Raw genomic sequence first — 6,015 nt, forward strand, 5'->3', positions numbered from 1 at the left:
TTCACCACATCATATCATGGGGTGTAAGACCCCCATGAAGGTCCCTTCCTCAGAGGATTCAAGCTCCCTTGAGTCAGAACGTCTCGGGCAGCTTTCAATTGAAAGCCTTTGCCTCAACCGTTCTGTCAGAGCTCCTGTGCTCTGTCTTGACGGGGGAGGGCCAAGGTCACCCCCTCCGCATTCCATCTGGCCGTCTCGGTCCAGCTCCGGGACGTCTTGAGCTTCTTAGCTCCTCTCTCTCTCCGGTGCATGCTGCACTCCAAGACTCCTCTCAAATAGGAGTCCATCTCCTCCTCCTCTCTAAGAGGTCTCAGAGGGGTTTGGGAGTTTGTTTCAGTTCTTACCCCAAACTCTCTCTCTCTCTAGAGCTTAGTTCTGCTCTGTCTCCATCAGACATCTCTCTGTGTCTCTCCTCCTTGGCTGCAATACCGGCTTTGCTGCTGCTTCTTATCTCTTTTGGCTTTTCCCACTGTTCTCCGGTCAGTGCTGTTTCTGCCACTGCTTTTCAGTCCTCTGGTCCCACTCACAGTGGAAAAACTTCCCCAGCTCTTAGCTACATACACCTGGCCCACTTTAATACTGTTCCAAGTTCCTGCAGCCCCATCTGGGGCCCGGGGGGGGCCATGGCCCCCCAGGGAGGCTCCTGCCCCTTCTCGTGGTTTTAGAACATGGCTACTCTCTGCAGTAACTACAAGATCAATCCTTCTTTTCCAGTCTGGTTGTGATAATGTTTATATTTTGCAGGAGCGCTCATTGGCTCAAACCCAAAAGGACACCACCCCCTCGATGGTTACAATTTTTTTTAACTCTAGGGGGAAAACTTCCCCCCCCTCCCCAACTCTCCACCCCCTCACTCTTGCAAAATTAAACATATCACACCAAACCAGAAAAGAAGGATGTTGTAGTTGTTGTTGGAGAAGAGGGGCCATGTTCTAAAACCACGAGGAGAAGGGGCTTCAAAAGAAGCCTTGAACTGAGGAGGGGAAATCTTGATTTGGTTATCAGTCTGTGAAGTAGAACCCTTCCATCTCTCTGAATCTTATTATGTCATATGGTCTAGTGGAGTAATATGCAATTTCAGTGTTTTCCTTGCTAAAATTCTTGAATGGTACATAGGCAATTTGAAACAGGGTTGAATTATAATTTTTGGAGCTGCATTACAAAGAAAAGAAAAGCAAGTCTTTCCTGGTTAGGATAGTAAAGGTATACAATATCACTTTTTATGAGCTCTGTAGGGGATGCTGCGGACCACAGCAAGAGGTATGGTGCTGTTTAATAACAACAAAAAGCCTCTGTGGAGCTGCTGTCACTTCCAAGGCAACAGAAGCAGGGATGCCGCTGCCATCTCTGCAGCATTGGATGCCCAGCATAACTAGCACATGCGGTGCTGAGCAATGCAAAGCAAAAGCTCAGGCAGGTTTTGGCTCCCTGGGTTGTTGGAAGAGCACAAGCAGAATTTGCAATTTACTGTTTTGCCTATTTCTGGTTTCCTAAATTTCATTACATTCCTTTCTCAAAACTACTGGTAAATTTAAGAGCTTGTGGGCTATCTGCTGGGAATCTAGACTGTTAATATTGTAGGGAATAAAAGAGTTCTTGTCCTTAATTAATTGTCAATAGCCATATTATGATTTGCAGGGTCACAGTTTTCATTACTACATGCAGCAACATTTAGTTAGAAAGAAAGCTTTTCAATGAAGTAAACTAATTTCTGTGTAATTCTGTGCTGATTTATAAGACTGTTTTCTGAAACTTCATGTAGGTGATTCCTTCAGCCAGGGAAGAAGAGATATGTCAGCATGAAAAGGCTACAACTGCTTCCAGAAGCTATGAGCGGATGGCAAAAAAAAATTGGAAGGCAGACTGGAAAAGTAGAGTAAACTGTCCATTAATCACCTAATTACTAATCCTCTGAGCCACATATAACTACAGGCTTAATGAAGGCAATAAAATGTGTGCAATTTGTATCTAAAGTAATTACAGGGACACTGCAATTTTCCAAAAATATTAATTTTATTAATCTTAGGAATGTGAGTGCAGAGAGAAAATTTGTAGAACCAAACCAATGGCAAATGGGATCAATAAAAATACATTAATGTCATTTAAATTAGTGAAAATGTTTGTTTTATGAAGCTCCATTAAAATTCATTTCCAAAGTATCTACTGAAGCTAAAACTGCTATGTGGGTATGTACATGTGTACAGAAACATGAGACAAATGTTTCTAAGATATCTGATTTACTGGTAGCTGGATCCTGGAATGTGATTCACTATTGCAGTCTCATTCACAGTTGCATGAATCAGCTACCTACCACTGAGGTATAGATATTTTAAAACAATTATTTTTCAGTTATCACTTCACTTGCAAATTATGAAGGTAGGTCATTACAGCTGTTTTTTACTCTTTTTTTTTTCCTTTTCTTGTTCTTTTTTGTTTTGTTTTTTTTTTCTTTCTTTCTTTTTTGTCTGATTTTTGTCCTCTAAATCAATGTTTATTTAGGCTAGACTTTTCTGTGTTCTCTTGATCTATGAATTTCTCTAAATTATTAGGCATGCACATGTATGAAATATGCATAAATTACTAGACTTTACAGGGATAACACAGCTTTAGGACAACAAGTGCCAAACTTCCTGTTTGGGGTGCCAAAAAATTTTTAATCACAAATGTCCCTCCCCTCAGTCTTCTAAACCTAGAAAAAAACCTTAAAGCCAGATGGATATGTCTATATTCTGTTATATTTTTGATGAAGTTTTGAGGGATGATGCAGTTTCCCAAAAGGGAAGGCAGTACCACTGAGTTTCACTGAGCTGTACCTTTGCTCTAACTCTACATGAGAGATCTCTATTCCAGAGTTAGGTCCTTCTATAAGTTTTGAGAGGATGATAGTTAGGTCCACACCTTAATTTACTCCCTTCACTATTGTAAAACAAAAATCATTCTTGATGATGGAAAAATAACTAATGGAGGGTAAAAAAGGGAAAACCAAACCAAAACAAAAAGCTAATAGCCATAGAAAGCCTGAAAAAATGTTTTCTAAGCATTTTAATTAGGTAAATAGCTATAAACCCTGAAGACCAAGTCTGATGGTTCATTCAACTATGTTTTTTTTTAAAAATTGCTCTTGTTAAGTATTCCACTGGGGCAGATGAATTCGAACATGACCATGGGCGTAAGAAGACCTGGAATGCATGTCCATTAAGATGACAAACAGCTGGCCAGATGGAGCCAATGGAAGCAATCCTTTTCCTGACAACTGTAAATGCTGCAGAGTGATTAAAATAATGTGACTGAACTGCTGCAGTGGCTATAGTAGAGTTCTGTGTTTCCATTTGTCTCAGTTTAAGGAGACTGAGGTGTTTTGCTAAGGAGGATGAGTTATGAGGTAGACCAAACTCCTCTTTCTCAGCAATTGTAAATCTGAAATTAAGAGGCTCCAATCGAGGAAGTATGGAAAAAAGAAAGAAATAACAACCCTTTATTAGAGGATATATGTATATTGGCAAAAAACAGCAAAAGAACGCAAAAACAACTAAACAATAATCCTGTACCCAAAAGTTGCCTTCAAAAAAAAAAAAAGAAACATTTTGATACTTCTCTGTCCTCTTGCACGATTCTAATCACGGTTGGAAGGGGGTAGTGTTGGATCACTGGAGGAGCAGAGCCTGCAGTGCTCTGTGTTGGTCAGCAGGAGGTGCTGTTGGGCTTTGGCGGTCGCGGCGTGGGAGCCCCAGTGCACAGGAGAAACCGAAATGGAGCTCTCCCCCTCACCGAGGAGGGGAAGGGGAGAAGGGGAGAGAAGGGTGGTTTCTTTCCTGCAGAACTCACATTGTCAGCGGCTGGCTGCGGTCGGTACTCCCCCAGATTCGGGCTGGAGACAGGGCAGTGCGCCGGCAAGCCGAGGCCAAAGAGCAGCTAGATGACCAGATCGAGAGCAAAAATGACCTCAAAGTTTTTCCAATACCCCCCTGCCCTTGCCTCCATTATGGCAGAAAATGAAGTGTCCCCCGTTTGCAAGGAGAGGAGGAGAAAAACTCCTTCCCCCTCCCTGCAGTTTTTCTGGAAGGGCTATTAGCTGGGAATGTAGGTCTGCCAGCTAGTTCTTTTGTATAGTAAATACCCCTTCCCCCTCCTCGTTCAACCTCCTTCTCTTACAGCGGGACAGGGGAAAGGAAAATTTCTGCTTGGATTTTTAGAACAAGTAAACCTATGACACCGTTTGAAAGAGGTTCCAGTGTTTGTTGCACCACATGCCTCTCTGTCTGAAGATTTTCACATTGGAAAAACAAACCAACAAGAACTGGATAACCTGGAGTATGGGCTTAAAATAGCCAGATCAGCAGTAAATGTCACAAATGAAGATATTTTAGTTAATACCCATATATTTGCTTTTGCAATCATAGAGTTTTATTACATGAAAAATTTGTGACAATTAAAAGTGGATCTTGGTGCAGTATTATTATAGGAGGTACCCAGGCAGGACTGATGAAATCACAAACCTAAAATTTAGTTTGAAATTTTTCATTGATTCTTTAGAAGAGGGCTATGCTTTTCCATAGGGGCTGTTTTAAGCTTTTCTTTTTCATTGTTAGTAGTGACCTCAGAGTAGAGGTAGCTCAAAATTTATACAGGGAAGTTTTCTTGTTGGAAATCAAACTGCATTGTACTTAGCAAAGAAATACTAATTGTCTTACAAGTGGACTTTTCAGGGGGAAATTAAGTATCTTCAATGGAAGGACAGGGTTAATTTTTGCAGTAGTCAGGAGGGGGCATGACAAGGACATGAAGGTTATTCTCTACCACCTCATGACATTTTCTGGGGATGAAGGAAGGGCTCTCTTCCAGGTCACGTAGCGTGGCAGAGGGAGTGGTTGGGTATTTTGGGGGGTTTCTGCAGTGGAGCAACGTGTGAGTCATTCACCTCTTTTCTTGTACATCCTGTTATTGGTACTGCTGCTGTTAGTTTGTTTCTTATTTCATTGCTGTTTCCAGTAAATTGTTCTTATCTCAACCCGTAATCTTTACCTTCTGTGCCTCCAGTTCTCCTCTCCACCCCGCTGCAGGGGAAGGGGAAAGGGAAGTAGGGAGTGAGAAAGCAGCACATGGTTTGGAGCGTTTCAATGGGAAAATTAAATTGGGGAATATCACTCATAAACCACAACAACGTGTCATAATATATGTTGATATGAGTAGTATAAATACAAGTAAGCATATTTAACATAAGAACAAAAACTTTTGGTGCTTAAATCTCTGTTCATATTTTTTTCTGAAACAGTTGTGTTTTAATTGCTTTTACTGCAAGAATGCCCATAAAGTATTGTTCTTCCTTGATTTCATTTTTTAAATTTACTCTTGATTTTTTCTCCTCTTTACACAAAACAGGTAAATTAACATGCTAACAAAGTTATTATCCTTAACCATTCTTTTTTATTGAGAGGCTGCATAATACCTGAGCAGCTTTTTTTTATTTATAGATATTGTACATAATTTTTCATTTGTATGTCTGTATGTATGTATATTTGTATATCTATACATACACACTTTTTTAAAAAATATATGCTATTTTTTTAAAAAAAAGAGGACTTTCATTGTTGCCTTAAGGGATTAGGTAGCACTGAATTATAGAATTATGATCTGTGTTTGAAATATAGGCGAGTGGCAGCAGTGTAAATCATAATATGTTTATTAAATCCGTGCAGTTAAATTAGTATACAGTCAATGAAATTGAAATCAGAACTAGGTTCAACCTATACAGCATTTTTTATATCCTTTCACCATTATTTTTAATTTCTTATCTAGACCCGTCAAAGGCAGTTATGTGACTGCTTATTGAACGTAACAACCAGAGCTTTCTGGGCACTTATATAACAAAATTGGTAATTGAGTACACCAAAAATATGAACAGTTATGTATGTTGTGTATTAGGGAATAAAGTAAAGAGCTGAATGAAACCTTACACTATTAGAATAATTTTAGAATGTAATAGTCTAAGAAATGGCTTAAATTCTCCCTTCAGAG

At 39.9% G+C, this 6,015-nt stretch overlaps 1 long non-coding RNA gene across 2 annotated transcripts in view; it reads left to right on the forward strand.

Annotated features, from left to right (window-relative positions):
- The window catches only part of LOC135412720 (uncharacterized), an 86,081-nt gene extending 81,953 nt beyond the window's left edge, over positions 1-4,128 (forward strand). For both annotated transcript variants that reach the window (XR_010429911.1, XR_010429912.1), the window contains one exon: positions 1,763-4,128. This is a non-coding gene — a long non-coding RNA (uncharacterized LOC135412720). The remainder of the gene's footprint in view (positions 1-1,762) is intronic.
- Positions 4,129-6,015: the final 1,887 nt, after the last annotated feature.

The sequence above is a fragment of the Pseudopipra pipra genome, chromosome 4 (assembly GCF_036250125.1).
Source record: "Pseudopipra pipra isolate bDixPip1 chromosome 4, bDixPip1.hap1, whole genome shotgun sequence".
In the NCBI taxonomy this organism is placed as follows: Eukaryota; Metazoa; Chordata; class Aves; order Passeriformes; family Pipridae; genus Pseudopipra; species Pseudopipra pipra.